Source organism: Bos mutus, chromosome 22 (genome assembly GCF_027580195.1).
Source record: "Bos mutus isolate GX-2022 chromosome 22, NWIPB_WYAK_1.1, whole genome shotgun sequence".
NCBI classification, from domain to species: Eukaryota; Metazoa; Chordata; class Mammalia; order Artiodactyla; family Bovidae; genus Bos; species Bos mutus.
In genome coordinates, this window is record NC_091638.1 from 55,307,874 (window position 1) to 55,323,787 (window position 15,914).

The following is a 15,914-nucleotide window of genomic DNA, read 5'->3' on the forward strand; positions in this document are numbered from 1 at the left end:
CAGAGGTCTTAGGGGTGTTACATCATCTTCTGGCCAGGGGGCCTGCTGACAATTTATGACCCTCTCCTTGTGACAACGGTCAGTCAACCAGGACACTTATTTCTCCAGGGGTGATTATTCTTAAAACAGACACCACCCAAATAAAGTTACGTTCCTATAGGGTGAGGGTATAGTGGGTTTTAGTTAAGGAAAGAATTTACTTAGCCTAAGGTCTAATGTGATTAATATCAAAGGTTAATACTTATTTCTTCTATATATTAATTAATGTGTGTAAGGGCAGGGGATGTGGAGTCTTAGCAACAAACATTGGCTCAACAAATGAAAAACCCTTCACCAATACAATTTCTAATCAGCCCATTATACTTATAGTTTTCTAACTTTTCTAAGGAACCTGTTTTAGAAGGTTTAAAGCATCTCGTGCCTCTCATGGTTGGGAGGCTGTGAGCAATCACATGTGGCCGGACAAGCCTGTCAGGCAGGCTAGAGAACCTTCAGAGGAGTTTGTAGGTTAAAACACTCTTGTCACGCCCAGGAGTTTTTATTAACTGGAGCTCTAAGTTAACTCCTTCTCCGAAAGAGGTGGTGGGGGACAGCCCCCCGTAAAGTCAGAGGTGTAGGTGAGAGCACAAAGTAGTAAAGTAGGCAGGCTCTGGTTATGGGGGTAGATGCTCGAGGATTTCCAGGGGGACTCCTGAGGCTCGATCCTGCCTTTGCGTATGTCGAGCCTCCTTCCTCATGACCTTTGCCATGGGCGGAGTACCTCACTCTGGCCCCCAACACTTGTTGACAGACATTTGGGTTGTTTTCAGCTTGGGGCTTCCCTGATAGCTAAGTTGGTAAAGAATCCGCCTGCAAAGCAGGAGATCCCAGTTTGATTCCTGGGTCAGGAGGATCCACTGGAGAAGGGATAGGCTACCCACTCCAGTATTCTTGAGCTTCCCTTGTGGCTCAGCTGGTAAAGAATATGCCTGCAATCTGGGAGACCTGAGTTTGATCCCTGGGTTGGGAAGATCTTCTGGAGAAGGGTTTCCCTTCTGGACTGGCTACCCAGTCCAGTATTCTGGCCTGGAGAATTCCATGTACTCTATAGTCCATGGGGTTGCAAAGAGTTAGACATGACTGAGTGACTTTCACTTTCACTTTCCAACTTGGGATATAATGAATACAGCTGTTAGGATTTATGCACAGTTTTTTATAGCTATATGTTTTCATTTCTCTTAGAGATATACCTGGGAGTGGACTTTCTGGATCATAAGATAGATCTACATTTATTAAGGCTACAGAGCGGTGTTCCATAGTGCCTATACTATTTTACATTCCCACCACCCGTGGGAAGAGTTCCAGTGCCTCCAAACCCTGGTCAACACTTGATTGTGTCAGTCTTCTTAATTTCAGCCATTCTGGGGAGGGATGGGGGAATGGAGGGAACTCATTGTGTTGTTTTTCTTTCTTGCTAATTTCTGTTACCCAGAAGCCTTACATGCACCCCCATACCCCTGCCATTATAACAGAAAATAGTAGATTATTGTTTCAAGCCTAATGTTCTTTTTCTGGCCCTGCAGAAAAAGAGAAACTGGAATCTTTGCCTGGTTTTTCAGTTTCAAAAGGGCAACAGGAAAAGTCTCGTGTGTATTATGACATGATTGATATGGGAAAGGGCAGGGAGTTCAAGAGCAAGATTGTGCCTTCCTGAATCCAGACCAAACTTTCTAGATAAGAGTGAGGAGAGACCTGAAGCATCAGCAAAGGGGGAGATGGATGGTGCATCCCTGGAGGAAAGAGACACTTGAACATGCTGCTTCCACAGCCATAGCCTTGAACTTGGAGAGACCATGGAATCCTTGAGGAAATTAAATGTGGAAAGGACGTGTCTTCTCCTGGGCAGACTCTCGAGTGGAAAGAAGTGACTTTGTGTGGCTGAGCAGAAGAACCTCATATGTCTAACAGAGTTCCCTGTGCCCCAGGGGCCGTGGGAGCTTGAGCAATGGTTCCTATGCACTTTCAAGGGCCACAGAAGCAGCCGAGAGAGGGGATGAAACTTCAAGGGACAACTTAGCAGTGGCCTGTGTGTGTGGGTGACCCCTCCTCAGATAGGAATAAAGATGTCTCAACAGATATCAGCATGGATTAGTGATGACACACCTCAGACACTCCCCACAAAATCCATAGAACTGAAACACCACCCCCAGAGAAACAGGAAAATCTCAGCTTGCCTGAGATTAAGGTTTCCCACCTAATATGGGAGATCATAGCCGAGACTGAGCTTATTTAACCAAAATAATGTTACCTTTCTTGCTCACCTGAGTTCGTGGACTGAACCTGGACCACTGTTGCATTTCTCATACTGTATTATGCTCGTCTTTTTATTTTTCTTTCCTTTCCTCGGGACTGTAAGCAACTGGAAGTCAGGGATAAGGTCTGATTCTTCCTGAAGTCAGCAACCTCCTGGCCCAGTACATGGCTCAGAGCAGGGGCTTGGTGAAGACTTGTTAAATATTGATTGTAAATTCCCTGACAGCAGCGGGAGAAAGGGGGCTCCATAGCTGGGCACCCAGTCTGGGTAGTGCCCTGTGCTGTGTTATCTACACTGACTGACCTTAGAGATCAGACTATGATTATCCCAATTTTCAGGTACACACATTAACAGCCAGCCTTTCCTGAGCACTCTCCAGGCACCAGGAACATTATATTAACTCATGTAATCCTCACTACAACCTGATGCAGCTGACACTATTTTTACCCCCATTTTACAGATGGGGAAACTGAGGCTTAGAGCAATGAAGTGATTGTGATGGGGTCTGAATCCAGGCTGCATGATTCCAACACCCGTCTGCCCATTCCCTGCGCTGTGCCCAGGCTCCCTTCTTGGTCCACTCTTCCTCCTTCATCCCTGCCCATCTCATTGGCAAACTCTCTTCACAACCTCCATACCTATTCTGACTTCTTTGCTGCTCAAAAGTGGAAATACTCACTCTTTCCTCACTCACTCCTTTGCTCCTGTAACATTTTATTTTTAGGATTTGTATAAATTGAGACTTTCTCTATTTGTATGTAAGAAAAAAAATCCTAAATAATAGTGGCATAAGAAATAAGATGATTATTTCTCTCCTGTGTGAAGTAAGTATAAACAGAGAAATACAGGGCTGATAGAGCAGCTCCATGGTGTTGGGGACTAAGGCTATTTTTATCTGTTCCATCATCCTAGTACGGGGTCCCTTCACAGGTCAAAAGAATTTCTAAAGCTCCAGACATTGCATCTAAATTCTGAGCAGTAGAAAAAAGGGAAGATTTGCTGTTTCCCTTAAAAAGACTTCCCAGAAACCCCCACAACATTTCTTCTTACATCTCATGGGCCAAAATTTTGTCACATGACCACAACTCACTAAAGGGAGGCTGCAAAATACAATCTTTTAGTTGGATGTTGAAAGAGTAGCTATTAAGAAGAAAACCACAATCTCTGCCATGTCATTACCTTAGCATTTATCACATCATATGTGGAGTGGTTTATCTGAATAACTGTCTCCATAGCCAGCATTTCTTGAGGGCAGATTCTTGTCATCTTCATCCTCATCTCCCAAAGTGTAGCACACACTGGAGACACTTGGAACAGAGGATTAGGTAACTGGGTCTTACATGTCTTTGGATGCCCTGAGGCCCACTGCATGGTTCTCTGCCCACAACAAGTCTCCAATAATTGTTGAATTGAAATGAATTTAAATGTTCCTGGCCTTCACGTCCTCATTTTCAAAATGGGTATTAGTTTTAGTTTAGTTCAGTTGCTCAGTCGTGTCCGACTCTTTGCAACCCCATGAATCATAGCACGTCAGGCCTCCCTGTCCATCGCCATCTCCTGGAGTTCACTCAAACTCACGTCCATAGAGTCGGTGATGCCATCCAGCCATCTCATCCTCTGTTGTCCCCTTTTCCTCCTGCCCCCAATCCCTCCCAGCATCAGAGTCTTTTCCAGTGAGTCAACTCTTTGCATGAGGTGGTCAAAGTACTGGAGTTTCAGCTTTAACATCATTCCTTCTAAGGAACACCCAGGGCTGATCTCCTTTAGAATGGACTATAAATTACCTCAAAAGTCAATCCCAGTTTGGACACGCTCAGTGTCCATTGTATAAAACTGGAAATATTTATGTTAAAAAATGAAAACCTCAGTAGTTAGGCAATGTGTATAGCTTTTGTTCTTTCTCTTTCTTCTTCATGAACACACACACACACACACATATATATACATATATACTTTGCATATAAACAGAACCCACTTTACATACCATTCTATAACTACTTGTTTTACTTACTAACATATGAAGGGACTTCTGCTTCTGCCTGTGACAAACTAACTTGTAGAGAGAGATCAACCCTCTCAATAAACAACTAGAAGACCTAGATAAAATGGTTGAAAAGAAAATTAAAATCTGTTAAAAGGCTTCAAAGAGCTATCCAGGAAGCCAGGAGTTGAGTGCTGGAAATCCCAGAGTATGAGAGCCTGAAGTCAATGTGCTTCCCCATGAATTTGCCAATTTCAAAGCAGCTGGATAAAGAGACTGAGCAGGAGGCACGTGCTGAGACACAGGGCAGGCAGAGTTTTCCACAGTCTCACGGGTCTGGAGAGACGAAAATAATTTATGAACGTTCATTGGCGCACACAGACTTATCCATAGTAGAATTTGCATGTTGGAAAGAACGCCGGAGGTGATGTAACCAAACACTTCATCTTGTGGATGTAGCAACTGAGGCCCAGAGATGCTGAGTGAGTTGCCCGGCGTCACACAGCAAATGGGTGGAGGCTCCTGGCGCAGGCTTCTTGCGCTGTATTGCTCTGTGGCTGTCGCTGCTCTCTCAACACCCAGCTCCCCATTTGTCTCCACATATCATAGCCTGAGAGACAGAGAGAGAGAGAAAGATCAGTTTAACCTCATTCCTGATGGTGATTTTCAAGAAGTAAAAGTGCTTTTTTAAAAAGGAAACCAGCAAAAATCTCTGTAAAAACTACTGGGCATTTTTCCTAATTAACGAAGTAACACAAATTTATTAATGAAATGTTAGAAACATACACAGGTATGTGAAAACCAAGAACACCCACAGATTTTTCTCTCCTTCCCACCTATCTCTGATACAACCATTTTAAGCTTTTAAATACATAAATAGGTGTATTTCTTCACAAAATGAGTTTATAACTTACTAGTTTTTAAGCTTCTATTTTTAAAATAAATCTATTTATTTTTAATTGAAGAATAATTGCTTTACAGAATTTTGTTGTTTTCTCATTTTGACATTCATATTATAATCGGTTTTCACATAATTCTATATGCTGTAGTACAATCTTATCTGTATAATAGTCTACTCTATCCATATGAGTGTGTGTGTGCTAAGTCTCTTCAGTCATGTCTGACTCTTTGCAACCCCATGGACTGTAGCCCACCAGCTCCTCTGTCCATGGGATTCTCCAGGCAAGAATACTGGAGTGGGTTGCCATTCCCCTCTCCAGGGGGATCTTCCCGATCCAAGAATCGAACCCATGTCTCTTATGTCTCCTGCTTTGGCAGGTGGGTTTTTTTTGTTTTGTTTTGTTTTTTTTAACCCCTAGTGCCACCTGGGAACCATAATTAAATTAACCAATCCCCCGTGGTTAGACATTTGGATTATCTTCAGTCTTTCACTACTACGTCCAGTCCTGCAATGAATATCTTTGTGCATATCTTGGTGATATCCATGGTTATTTTCTCAGGAAAACTTCGTAGGGTATGGAATAATAGTCTGAACATCTTTAAAGGTGTCATCCTCTGGATCCAGAGTACCCTCCAGCAAGGCCGTAGCAATGTTCACTCCCCACAGCAGTGCGTATAGCAAACTGGTGTGCTTCACTTGACGGGGGATGGAGGGAGCGGTCTAGCCACTGCAGCCAGATGTGTGCGAGTCTTGCCCAGCTTCCTTTAAATAGATCACTTCACAGCGTGCCAGCCTAACTATACTTAGAGTGGAGAAGTCAGACGACCTGCCCAAGGTTGGAAACCCTAGAGCCGAGTCAAGGGCCAAATTGAAAGGGTCAATATTGACAGCTCTCAGTCACATGCTTGCTACTTGGTCCACTTGGGTCCTGAAGGAGGCACCTCCCCTCTCATAAACGGAGCCAGAAACTAAACAAGGGAAGGGCTGTGTTACCTACTTGGGGCAGCCGTAGGAAACGTGAGCGCTTGGATCTCTCAGCCTCCAGAGTGCAGAGTCCCCAGAGATGGCCGAGTTCATAACGTGATGGGCAGGCGGCTGGACCGGCACTCTGCCGGACCCACCAGCCCACAGCTTGGCGCACAGTCTGGGACCCCCACGTGAGTGGCATCGCTTCCTCTGGGTCTTCAGTGTGCCGGATCTTTCCTACCCACCCTGTGCGCGTGCCAGAGAACTCCGCTGGCGCAGAGAGGGTCTCAAAGTTCTCAGCTCAGACTTTCACTGAGATTTGTTTCAGGTCAAAAGACACAGATTGGATGACTGCTTGGCTGGTTGTTGGGTTACCCTGGGCAAAGTCCCTTCTCGTCTCTGGAGCTTCTTAGTCTCCGCATGTGAACAAGGAAGCTGGTGGCCTGGGTTTGGTGGGATGTGAATCCTGTTTCCTAGAGGACAGGGACGAGGGAGGGACTCAGTCCCTGAGTACCCACCAGAGCCATACACTTTGCAGACACAGGTGTATTTAACATACAAGGGCTCTGTGAGGAAGCAGACATCTGTGCCTGCACAGCACTGATGCCCCCTTATTCTGCTACTAACACCCTGATTTTCTTTTTTTTAAATATTAATTTATTTTTGGCTGTGATTGGTCTTTGTTGCTGTGTGCAGGCTTTCTCTAGCTGCAGTGAGCAGGGGCTGCTCTTTGTTGTGGGCAAGGGCTTTTCACTGTGTTGGTTTCTCTTTTGCACAGCACGAGCTCTAGGCACGTGGGCTTGTGTAGTTGTGGTGCACGGGCTTGGCTAACCCACGGCATCAAACCTGTGTCCCCTGCATCGGCAGATAGATTCTTAACCACTGGGCCACCAGGGAAGCCCCACCCTGATGTTCTTTTATAGAACCATCTCTCACCCACTTCTAGTCCTGGTGACTTGGGGAGGACTGACCCCCCTCTCCCACTCTGGTTATAAAGGCATGTGACTCAGGTTTGGCCAATCAGAGCAACTATGATGGGTTCAGGGCTGGGCATGTGACTCAAGCCAGGCCAATGGGAGTCAGATCTAGGATGTTTGCTGGAGGTTTGGAGAAGGAAGTGATCTCTTGGCTTGAGGCTGCTTAACGGGCCATTTCTGCCTCCCTGTGGAGAGACCTGGGCTTCCCAGGTGGCTCATGGTAAAGAATCCACCTGCCAAGCCAGAGATGTGGGTTTGATCCCTGGGTCAGGAAGATTTGCTGGAGAAGGAAACGGCAACCCACTCCAGTATTCTTGCCTGGAGAATTCCATGGACAGAAGAGCCTGGCGGGCTACAGTGCAGGGGTGGGGAAGAGTTGGACACAGCCGAGCAACTAAACATCAGCAGCAGCAGCATAAAGAGATCTAGCCTGCTAATAAACCTGAAGCAAAAATAAAAAACAGTCAAGGGACTTCCCTGGTGGTCTGTTGGCTGGGACTCCACCCTGGGGCTCTATCCCTGGTTGGGGAACTTGATCCCACGTACTGCAACTAAGAGTTCACCTATTGCAACTAAAAAATCCCACATGCCTCAAGTAAGACCTGGAGCAGCCCAATAAATAAATATTTTAAAAAAGAAGAAGAAAGTCAAGAGATAGAGACAGATTCATGACAACTTCCCTTGAGTCTCTGGCATGGACTGTGTCTGAATCCAGAATGACTTCCTGCATTTTTCAGCTTAAAGCCCTTTTGGGCTAAAGCTGGTTACAATTGGGTTTAATGTATCCTGCTACCAAAAGATCACCACTAAAATCCTAGACATAGCATAGGCGTCATTCTTCTCATTTTACAGGTGAGGAAACAGGCTCAGAGAAGCAAAGTAAGCAAACAAGTGGCAGAACAGATATTTTTAATCAATTTCTTTTTAAAAATTATAATTAACTCGTGGGCTTCCCTCCATCCCTGGGTCAGAAAGATCCCCTGGAGAAGGGAATGGCAACCCACTCCAGTATTCTTGCCTGGAGAATTCCATGGACAGAGGAGCCTGGTGGGCTGCAGTCCATGGGGTCGCAAAGAGTTGGACACTAACTCTTTAGTTAGTGAGCGACTCACACACACATAGTTAACTTACAATGTTCTGTTAATTTGAAGTATACAGCAAAGATTCAGTTACACATATTTTCTTTTTCAGATTCTTTTCCAGTATGTTATTACAAGATAGTGGACATAGCTCACTGTGCCGTACTATAGGTCTGCATTTTTACCTATTTTACATGTAGTAGTATATATATCGGAGAAGGCAATGGCACCCCACTCCAGTCCTCTTGCCTGGAAAATCCCATGGACGGAGGAGCCTGGTGGGCTGCAGTCCATGGGGTCTCGAAGAGTCAGACACGACTGAACGACTTCACTTTCGCTTTTCACTTTCATGCCTTGGAGAAGGAAATGGCAACCCACTCCAGTGTTCTTGCCTGGAGGATCCCAGGGACGGGGGAGCCTGATGGGCCCCCGTCTATGGGGTCGCACAGAGTCGGACACGATTGAAGTGACTTAGCAGCAGCAGTATATATATGTTAAATCCCAAACTTGTAATTTATCTCTATTTCTTTTTAATCCATACCTCTAGTCTCTACTCAGGGCCTCAAGTGATTCCTCCTTTTTAGTTTTCTTTCACAAACCACAGAAGTAAAAGAGGCTTGTGGATCCAGGCTGATCCAGGTTCCAGACCTGCTTCAGCTGCTTTCTACCTGTCTGATCTTGAGGTGACTCACTGGCTGTGTTTACTAAACACATCTCCTCATCGCTTTGTTCCTCAGTCTTCTCATCTGCAGAATGGCAGGTTAATAGTATCTACCTCATAGGATTATTGTGAATAGATAAAATAGATTATGTAACACTTTTGGACTAGCCTGGCAAACACTAAGTGTGACCCAAGGTCCAGCTATTATTTTTCTTCTGCTGCCTATATATTCTTAGGAAGTTGGCTATTCCCTCTCCACCCCACACACCCAGGATATGGCCTGAGTTATCTCCTGATACATCAGTTTCAAATGCCATAAGAAAACAAAACACACCCTGATCATGAGGGACCTCAATTACTGTCTGATGTGCTGTTTTTCACATATTGATGTTTCTCAAAATGCTGATCACTGTGGGCTTTAGTAGGTCTAAAACCAGCCCGGGAAGTGAAACTTTGCAGAGGAATTCCAAATAATCAAGCCTTTGCTGAATTGTAGAAAGGCGAGAGGGGATGGATATGGACCCAGCCATTTCGAGGGTCTCCCCCCCCCCGCCCCCGCCACTTCATTCCTATCAGCCCTACAGCTGTGGAGAGCAGAAATGCATTTCCTATAGAGTTTATAACAGTTGCTACCACAAGTGCTCACTCAGTTCCAAAGGGTGCAAGAGTCTGGTACAGTGTAAAATATGGAGGCCCTGGAGGATCACCAGGGAATGGAGGGGGCTTACTGTGGACTCAGGGTGGGTCCTGGTCGTGGGGCTATGCTAAGGCACAGGGGGCCAGTCAGAGGAACACATGGGAAATCCATTGCCTCTCGGTTTCATAAAAGTCAGAATAACGTGGTCTGCCAGTTATCCAGAATCCAGTCTCCTCTTTCCCCTCAAATCCCCTCCGTGTAGACAGGCTCAGAAATCCACGAGCTACCATTTACGGAGCACTTGCTAACTCCTTTACATAATGATCTCCTGGGACTTTCGGCAGCCCCATTGAGAGGAAAATTACAGTACAATAATTATGACTTTGGGCCTTGGAGCCAGGCTGCATAGGTTAGGCTCCCAGTTCTCCTGTGTGACCTTGAGTAATTCACTTAGCTTCTCTGTACCCTAGTTCTCGTCTCTGCAAAAGAGCGATAATAATAGTTTCCACTTACTCAGGGCTGTTGTGTGGACTGAATGAGTAAGTACTTGCAGCATTTAGAAAGGTGCATGGCACAATGACAGCTGTTTTTATTAACCCTCATTTTACAGATGTGGACCCTGAGGTGGGAAAGCCAGATCACCCACATACCATACAGAGCTCATGAAGCTGGGCCTCGAAATCACTGCACCACTTCATTACCTCTGAGTGGAATTTCCCTGCACTCAGTGGAGGCTAAGATATCACCATGAAATAGCCCCAAACCCACACCCAGCCAACCCCTTCTATTTTATTTTTTATTTTTTTGGCCCTGCAGCGGGGTATGCGCGGATCTTAGTTCCCAGGACCTGGGATTAAAACCCATCCATGCTCTCTTGCAGTGAAAGCGTCGGTCCTAACCACTGGACCACCAAGGAAGCCCCTCCCTCCTTCCAAACACCCATCTCCCCTACTAAGTTTGGGTGTCTCTTTTGGAGTGTTGAGATAAGATACCAGCTGAGTGGCTCCAGTGGAGTTTTCCTGGCACTGAGGAAGGGGAGAGAATTCTGCTTCTTCGGTCCCTTGGATGAAGGCAGCCGGGAAGAATTCTCAGGCTCCCGGCATCGGGGGCAGAGGAGGCCTGCAGAGGAACCACCTCCCCCCCCGCCCCCCATCCTTAGGATGCTAACCGGAACTCACTGAATTTTGAAACTTGAGCTCATCTGAGCAGCTGGAGAGAAACAGCTGGCGGGAGAGGAGAGGTGGAGTTCCAGACCTGGGGCGGGGTGGTGGGGCGGGGGTTGTCTCTCTAGATCGCGGTGGAGCCTCAGGGGGTGGGGTGCCTATCTGTCAGCCCTCGTCTCCGCGGCGCCCCTTCGTCTGTCCCTCGATCGGCCTCTCCGGCAGGGCCGTGGGGGACTGAAGTGTCACTGGGAGTCAGTCGGGCTGTGGCTCACTTGGCCAAGCAGCATCGCAGCTCCGACTCTCCCGCTCTGGGCCTCCTCGGGCTGACTTACCTCTCTGCGCGCCCTCAGGTGTGCGCGGGGCGGAGGGAGTTCTCGCCAAGCTTCTGAGGCTCCTTTCCCCACCCGAGGAGCCGCGCCCCCGAGCCGGGCCCGAAGCAGGGCGCTCCGGGGGCGCCACTCGGGCCCCGGGGCGGCTGTGGAGGGAGAGAGGTCGCGCCCCTCACGCCGCCTCCAGGCGCGGGGGCGGCCGAGGCGCGCGGAGCCGGAGGCGGGGAGCGGCAGGCCCGGGGCCCGGGTCTCCGCCTCCCGGCCTCCCTCCGGGCTGCCCCCTCGGCGCGGCTCCTCCCCCGGCGCCCCGCCTCCGGGTCGGCTCCCTCAGCGCCGCGCCGCCACCGAGCCCCGAGCAGCCTGGCCGTCGCGGCCGCCGCGCCACCAAACTTTCCCCGGAGCCGGTGCCGGTGAGTCGGGGCGGAGAGCGGGCAGGGCGCAGGCAAGGGGCCGGAGCGCGGCGGCGGCGGCGGGGCGAGACGCTGCGCGGCCGGCCGGGCTTGGGTCCGGGCATCCTGGCCGAGCCACGGAGCTCCCCTAGCCTCCGGCGTGGGGTGGGCGCGCTTGGGGGCCCTGGGGACTGTGGGCGGCGCGGGTAGGGGTCCGCGGCACCCTGAGAACCAGCTCTGGTTCCCCCCACCCCGACGCGCAGACACCTGTGGCTCTGCCGGGGTTCGCCAGGGTGCGCGCCCGGGGCGGCTGCCTCGAGCTCCTACCGGAGAGACGGGAGAGGGTCCAGTTTTCCCAGCCCTGCCCCAGGCTCTGACCTCGAGGCTCCCCATAGTTCCAGCCCATCTCTTGAGTGCGTTGAGTGTGCCAGGCACTGGGTTATCCCTCATCTCTTTGGGTTCTCCCTGTAACTCGATGATCCGGTATTATTATACCCATTTTACAGAGGGGGAAAGAGACTCAGAAGGGGCAATTTGCGCCTAGGAGCACCAACCAGTCAAGGAGAGAGCCAGGAGGTTGAGCCCCAGTCGGCCGGACCCAAACCACTCCACCACATGATGCGGTTGAGCCCCAGGTTCAGCATCACCAGGGCTAGGGTGTCGGGGGGCCGGGGAAACATGGAGAGCACCTTAGCCTTCCCTACAGCCTGGCTGCAAACCCAGGAGGCGCCGGCCACCTCCTCCTCATGGTGGCTCAGGGAGGATCCTTTGGAAAGGTGGGAGACCCTTACATGTCAGGAAATGGATTCCGGTGGCAGAAGCCCTGTGGGGGCTGCCGTTTCAGGTGAAAGGAGCCCAATTATGGAAGTTACTCTTGGTTTTTCTGGAAGGAGCCAAGGGAGTCAGGAGCTGGGGCTGGAGCACAGCGGATCTTCACAGAAACCTCTTTCCCTCTCTGGGTCACTCTCCCCCTGCCCCCCACCTCCACTGCCCAAGGAGTAAGTAAGTGTAGTCCCTCAGTCCTCTCCGACTCTTCGTGACCCCATGGACTGTAGCCCGCCAGGCTCGTAGCCCGCCAGGCTCCTCTGTCAATGGGAATTCTCCAGGCAAGAATATTGGAGTGAGTAGCCATGTCCTTCTCCAGGGGATCTTCCCGACTCAGGGATTGAACCTGAGTCTCCTGCATTACAGGCGGATTCTTTACCATCTGAGCCACCCCTCCGCTGCCCAGGGAGACCCCACCCCATCCCTTAAATCTCTGAGGTATGGGCTCTGCCTGGGAGATGTTCCATGCAGGGCTCCTGTCCTCCAGCAGGGGGCTCCCACCTCAGGCCTGGAGCCCCACAGTGGTGCTAGGAGTAAGTACTCTGAACAAACTCTTCCAGCCGCAAGGTGCTTGCAGGGCTGATTCCATGGTGGGAGCTAGTGCCCTGTGACTGGCGCCAAGATGGAACGTGTTTCCAGAGCATGAAGGAGAGGCGAGCTGGGGGTCTGATAGGCAGGTCTTGACTGCCTTAATCTTGGCTTTAATTTTAGAGGCAGGCAGGAACCGGCGGAGAATGGGAGAGAGAATGGACAGGTCAGAGTGTCTTTATGCATTATCCCGCTCAGTTTTCACAACAGCTTTGCAAAGCAGGCACTATTGTTATTATTTCGGTTGAGGCTCAGAGAGGTTAAATAGCTTGCCTGTGGTTGCCCAGCTGGTCTGTGGCAGATTTGGGATTTGCCTGACTCCTTCTAGATTGTCAGTGACATCTAGGCTGTAGATGGGACCTTAGGTCCCTCCTGAGTGTGGCTGGTAGCAGCGGAGATGAAAATAGAGAGATGTCAAGCAACAGGGTCCCAATACCCCTGTGTTGATCGCTTGGTCATGTCTGACTCCCTGTGACCCCACAGACTGTAGTCCACCAGGCTCCTCTGTCCATGGAATTCTCTAGGCAAGAATGCTGGAGTGGATTGTCATTCTCTTCTCCAGGGAATCTTCCTGACCCCAGGGATTGAACCGTGGTCTCCTGCATTGCAGGCAGATCCTTTACCGTCTGAGCCCCCAGGGAAGCACAAAGGAAGGAAATTTGAACACATGCCGTAACACAAACCAACCTTGAGGCCTGAGTGCTCAGTTGCATCTGACTCTTTGTGACCCCATGGACTGTAGCCCGCCAGGCTGTTCTGTCCATGGAATTCTCCAGGCAGGAATACTGGAGCAGGTTCCCAGTGCCTACTCCAGGGGATCTTCCCGACTCAGGGATTGAACCAGCGTCTCTTGAGTCTCCTGCATTGGCATGTAGGGTCTTTACCGCGGAGCCACCTACCCCTGTACCACCCTCCTCTCTCTGTGACAGGTGTTGTGCAGGAGGCCTACCGCTGAGCGGGTCATCACAGAAATCCCTGACAGTCCCACATAATTTCCCTCATACAACCCAGGGCTTGGTGGCCCCCACGGAAGCGTGAGGCTGTCCCGCTGTCTCTGGAGGGGTTTCCCCTGCTGGAGGGCAGGTCTGTAAGGAGGCCAAGTACCACTTCCAAGCATAAAGAGAGAATCCCTCCGGGGCGGAGGGTGGAGGTGGCCCAGCGCTGCCCAAACATGATTTCAGAGCTGGGTGGAGGCTGGAGCAACCTGCAAGCCCCTGAACCCCAGAGGAGTTAGGGCAGTGCTGGGCTGGGAGTGGTCCTTCCTGGCTGAATGTCCGAGGTAGGAAGAGCTTGCATCTGAGCCTCCTCCCCTCAGACTTTCTCAAGATTCCCTGTTCCTGTTTGCACTTTCCTTTTTTTTTTTTTTTATATAATCAAGGAGTGCCTGGTGGAAAGGTGTGGCCTTTCAGTAACAAAGAGGAGGCATGGCGGAGAGATCAGAAGTGTGGATTCTGGCACTGGCTCACATCCCAGCCCTGCCACTTAAGAGATCTATGGCCTTGGACGAGTTGCTGTACCTCTCTGTTCCATTTTTAGGACAGGAGTATTTCTAGCACATTCCTCGCTGGGTTGGTGAGAGAACTGGGTGTGTTCATGCGCCTAAAGCGCCTAGATGGAGTCAGGCAATTCACAGAAGTGCTTTTGAGATGTTAGTTGGCGCTATAGTTACTATTAAGATCAAAACAGACGCAGCTTGGTAGCCTGGCTCCACCCGACCTCCATGAGACTGTCTTTCTAGTTTGTAAAGTGGGAGTGGTCTAGTGCAGGCTAGAAGTTTTAGTGCAGGCTCAAGCTTTAAATGGCTGAAAGCCTCAAGTCCCAATGCAGGCTTATTTAAAAAACTTCCGGTGCTGTACGAGGTACTCAACAAATGCTAGGCATTACCACATTTAGCACTGTCTGGGCGAACTGCACCCCTTCACACTGTAGCCTGAACTTGATCCTCTGGCATGTTTCTTAGGGGCATGGGTTTGAGACAATTTTCTGGTTTGTGTGGGCACAAGAAGGACTCTTCTTTCTGCCCAGGTTCTCGTTTCGTGGTCATTTCTCAGGGACAAGTGTGCACTTCTTGGTGGCTGTGGCGTGGCAGAGGGTAGGTTTGAAGGTCATTTCATAAGGTCTGCCCCGTCCTCACCAAGGCAAAGACACCAGCAGAACACACCACCCCTGCTGGCTTTCAGACTGATATTTTGTGTTCCTTCCATGTGGAGAAGACTAGTCCAGAGTTCCGATTTTCTTTTTCTTCTTAAAGACTCTTTGCCACCACCCAAACTGTAGCCCACTACGTTCCTTTTGTCCATGGGCTTTCCCAGGCAAGAATACTGGAGTGGGTTGCCATTTCCTCCTCCAGGGAATCTTCCCAATCCAGGGATCGAACCCCGGGTCTCCTGCATCTTCTGCATTGGCAGATGAATTCTTTACCACTGAGCCACCTAGGAAGCCCATTAAAGACAGAATGGTGTAGTTAAAAAAAAAAAGTTCAGGATTAGAACCCCTGGCTCTTTGAGCTGAGTAACCTTGAGCATCAGTTTCCTCATCTTCAAAATGGCCATTAGTGATATTTTCTGGTGTCTGTTTCTCAGGGTTAATGCCAGGGTGGGAAAAGAAGAGGAAGGAAGGGGAAAAGCAGATAGTATAAATGGCAGAGACTTTCAAGCAATTGTAAGTAATTCTCATTAGCATTCAGGCTGGGCATTAGCTGTAATTGCTCCTGACCCAAGACGTTTTGTCTGAAAGACGTACCTGGCAGAGGATCACTGAAGCCCAGTCACCTGCTGCCCTCCCTTTCACAGTGACGCTGAGCATTTCTGAATCTTGGGATGTCGTTGTAATAAAGCTCCTGAGTCTTATTTATAAGTGACTCACTTCTGCCGTTAATGGTGGCAGAGGACTCAGGCGCACACTCGTTGGGAACAATGCTGCTGATGCTGGGGGGAGGGGTTACGGGATGCTCTCCTCCTTCATGCATTCATCTTCCCGGCTGTAATTCTCCAGTGATAATGCATAAGGATCACATGAGCCAGGGTGGAAGCTGACAGCTCTCAATTTGTGCTGCAGCTTAGATGGCAAGATCCATTGAAACTTGTCACTGACGGCAGAGTGGGTGTTAGAAGCCATTACATCAC

At 49.5% G+C, this 15,914-nt stretch overlaps 1 protein-coding gene and 1 long non-coding RNA gene across 3 annotated transcripts in view; one reads left to right on the forward strand and one right to left on the reverse strand.

Moving 5' to 3' along the window:
* Positions 1–2,283: 2,283 nt before the first annotated feature.
* LOC138984767 (uncharacterized) lies at positions 2,284–11,209 on the reverse strand. Its single transcript, XR_011462053.1, has 2 exons — positions 10,991–11,209; positions 2,284–4,884 (listed from the first exon to the last, which is right to left on the reverse strand). It is a non-coding gene; the product is annotated as an uncharacterized lncRNA (long non-coding RNA).
* Positions 11,210–11,263: 54 nt separating this feature from the next.
* Positions 11,264–15,914, forward strand: part of HRH1 (histamine receptor H1) — a 110,206-nt gene continuing 105,555 nt past the window's right edge. The window contains exon 1 of one of the 2 annotated variants that reach the window (XM_070360445.1): positions 11,264–11,397. The gene's annotated coding sequence lies outside the window, so the exon portion shown is untranslated. The remainder of the gene's footprint in view (positions 11,398–15,914) is intronic. The other variant, XM_070360446.1, reaches the window with a different exon arrangement.